The sequence below is a fragment of the Olea europaea genome, chromosome 18 (assembly GCF_002742605.1).
Source record: "Olea europaea var. sylvestris chromosome 18, O_europaea_v1, whole genome shotgun sequence".
Classification (NCBI taxonomy): Eukaryota; Viridiplantae; Streptophyta; class Magnoliopsida; order Lamiales; family Oleaceae; genus Olea; species Olea europaea.
In genome coordinates this window covers 5190919-5195169 of record NC_036254.1, presented here as the reverse complement: position 1 = coordinate 5195169, position 4251 = coordinate 5190919, and positions in this window count along the sequence as shown.

Below are 4251 nucleotides of genomic sequence, written 5' to 3'. Positions count from 1 at the left end.
GTTCCACTAAAAATACCTGATTAATTTTAAATCAAATTCGACAAACAATTTTAATCCCAAATAAGAGAATTCACAACTTTTCAATCATACATTCAATCAATTTTTATCAAACTCTGCTAAATATCTAATTTTTATCTAAACCAACCTGAGCTAAGTTGTGGATAACGTAAAGGATCTAAATATTCTAATTGGCCAATATATATCAAACTACAAAATGTAAGACATATATGCAATAGTACTTTACTGTTAAAGGGAAGATGATTAATAAATTAATAATCATTAGAGCGAGTGTGGAGCTCGTGCGCAAGACATATATTCGTTTACTTATCCCACCAATAGATATCTACATAATTTGGCATGACGATTTATCTCAAATTCTGTAATAAATAATATTGAGCATCATAATGCAATTCCATCTCGATATTTGTAATCATGGAAGAATACAATCATTGCAAATGCCGGAAACAAACTTCTACAAATAATAAATCGTTGCGAACAAAAAAAAAAATCCTTTGTTTTCTATCTGTGAACATTTTCTGTAACAATTCACTATTATAAATGTTCGTTTAATAACACTTTTGAAAAATCTAAAGTTTCTTTTGAGGTCAAGAACTTATTTTTAAACATATTCAAATAATTTTGTTATCTAACAAGATTTTTTAGTGGACACTGATCTAAGTTAATTTTCTCGAGAAGCTATTTCACAAGAGGTAGAATAATTAAATAATGGGTCATTAAGTATCAAACCATGGCTGCTTTTCCTTCTTGATAGCTTCGAATTAATCTTCGCCCTTAATGCAATAGCAGTTCTAGTAGAATGTGGTTAAATTCAGGGCCGACAATTGTGTTTAATACATCACATTGAAGAGTAATACGATTAATACAATCCTATGCTAATTTTGATTTTTCTCAAAAAATGGAAACCCCAATATATGCATATTAACGACCAACGGTAAGACACGATTACAAATCGAGTTGCTCTAATGTTAGATTTGAAAGTTCGAGCATATTTGGTAAAATTATAAATCATCGTGTAATTGATCTCTTAATTATCACTTATTGAAAAATTGCATCTAAAATGGAAGAACATCAAGATGTACACATATGAGCCTAATGAATGTGGCCGAAAATACAGGGAAAAAAAAAATCCCCATTACTGCACACTGCCTCAACCAACAACTACCCTCATCAAATATCAAACCCGTGATCATTATTTTTCCGAATTTCTCAACTTCCTCCACATCTTCCTACAATCCTACCCCGTTTGTCATGACTTTTAAAAAGTCAAGCATTGTTTTTAAGATTGAGAAGCTACTTTTTGAATATATTTTAATAATTTTTTGAAAGTGCATTGTATGATTAAAAGAAATTTTTAGTAAAACATGGCATAAAATAACTTTTTCAGAAATATCTTTCACAAAAAAATAGAAGCCCTACCAATCGGACTTGTAATCCCAAATAGCAAAATTTGAGGCTTTCACAAATTTGCAGTTCATCAGCATATAATAATATATAAAATAATCAACTAAGGACCCATTTGAGCGCCATTATTTTTTAATAATGCATTTTAGAATAGGAAGAGTTCATAATACAGGAGTATTATTTACACCAATTCAAAAGTCATATAAATAGATTAAAAATTCAAAATTCAGATATATATTTAATTAATTAAAAATATTTATTAATTAAATATAATAAAATCACAATTATGAACTTAATGGTCACAGATACACAATTATAGGTCACAATTTATTTATTGGTCACATATCATCAAATTAATTAGTCATATATTATTTCGAGATTACAAATCAAAAAATTTATGGATCATAGTTTATTTCGATGTCACAAATAAAAAATTTAGAGATAATAGATTATTTCAAAATCAAATTAATTGATCACAAATTATCAAAATTTTATGTCACAATTAAATTGTTGGTTACAGATAACTTAAAGATTGGTCAAATACCACCATCACCACTGTTACCGTCATCGCCACCACAATAGTACCACCACCACCACCGACAATACCAACACAATCGCCACCACCAAATCAAATTAAATGCCAACAAAAAATAACGACAACCATTTATTTTTGATTAATTAAACTTTGCACCTGATTTTTTAAAAGTGATCTTTAAACACTTGTAATTGTGTAATTTTCACTTTTAAAATGGTAGATTGATGGATAATTTGTGGTTAAAAAATAAGGAATAAATTTAAATTTATGTGTAATATTATTTTATTGAAAAATATGTGGGTGAAAAAGAGAGAGAAAAATATATTTTGAAAAGAACGAGGATCAAACAATGATTAAATTTTTCTAAACCTTTTATTTTGCTGTAGATTACACCATAGCCTTTCATTTTCGCTGCACTCCTAAACCTTTACAATGGTCCAAAACATTAATTATGTCCATAATATCATTAATCAATGTTGAAATAGTAAATTTGACTCAAATGAACAACTTAAGTGAGGAGCAAAATGGTAAATGAATATTTTTTAGAGAAAATTGCAACATCGATCCCAAGCTTTTCATTTTGCTAAGATTACACTCTAACCTTTGATTTTTACGCTGGCGTCAAACACAAAAACCAGACCCAATCACTGCAACCATCGCCAACCTATCGTCACCGTTGTGAAGGCACCACAACTAGGACCAAAGCAATTGCCGCCACTCCGAAGGCACCACGACCAACACTGAAGTCCACATCCTCACCACCAAATGTTTCTCCTACACCAACTCCACCAAGTCCAAAGTCGAACCCTCCAAAACAACCAAAGGTTTCTGTGATATCTACTAAGGTCCAACCACCTAAGGGTATAGTTCTTCCAGTTGATTCCAACCCATCAAATCCAGTTCTTCTAGTTTACTCACCACCTATCTACTTATCACCACCACTCCAGGTGCAATAACCCTTACCAGCACCGAAACTCTCTCATTCACTAATTTTCTCCCCCACCACCACTTCAATCTCCCCCACCCTCAATACCTAAATTTCCACCTCCTCCATATCCAATACAGTGACCACCGCCACCTGTCCATTCTCCTCAACCACTAGTAAGGAAGTGAAACACCAAAATTACTGAATTTTGGTGGAAAAAAGATTGAGCAAACCAATAATAATGAGGAAGAAGCTAAATCTTTTCATGACAAAAAATTAATTGCCAAAAACAACTCCAGTAAGTATAGTGTTAAGACATACACAAAATAAATTTTTTGGATGCTAGCGGCTAAGGTTGGCGGTGCAGCGTTGTGTGGATTGGGGGCGGTAGTGGGCAGTGATTGATTTTGTGAGTTTGTTTTTGGATGGATGAATGGGATTATTTGTTATTTGGTTTTTATTTGAATATTCTATTATAAAAAAATATTTATTTGCCATATTGCCCCTCATTTAAGTTGTACATTTGAGTCAATATTACTATTTCGATGTTGACTAATGGTATTGTGGACGAAATTTGTGATTTGGACCATGGCTGCAGGTAAAGATAAAGGTTTGGGACTGCGGGCGTAGCAAAATGAAAGGTTTGTGATCGAGCTGCAAATTTTCCTTTTTTTTATAATAGAACAATTCAAAAAAAAAAAAAAAAACTTTCATCTTCCCCAAACATCCCACCCCCACTCATCCATCCCGAAACATAAATATCACAAAATCAATCACCGCCAACCACTGCCCCAATCCACACGACGTTGTATTGCCCACCACAGCCACCATCGCTACTACCACACACAAAATTATTTTTTTGTATGTTTTAACACTATGCTTACTGGAGTAGTTTTTGGCAATTAATTTTTGGTTCCCGAAAAGATTCAGCTTTTTCCCTCATTATAACTGTTTTGCTCAATTTTTTCCACCAAAACTCAACGATTATTGGTGATTCAGTTCCTTGATGGTGGTCGGGTAGAGTTGACAGGTTGTGGTGACTGTACCGAAGATGGAGGAGGTGGACGTTTAGGTGTTGAGGGTGGGAAAGATTGACCTGGTAGCTATAAGGAAAAGATTGGTGGCAGAGTTGAGTACACCAATGGTCGTGGGGTGCCACGTGATTTATGCAACGTGATTTTATATCGCAAGTGTATAGTGTCAAGTTTTGTAATATAGTATTAGAGTAAGAGTGTCGAACCCACAGGGATTGATATTTAAATTCTATTAGGTATTATAATTATTTTAACTTTCACTTTATTTAGAAAATCAAACTTTGACATGAGTGTTTTTTTTTTTTTTTTTTTTTTTTTTTTTTTTTTTTTTTTTT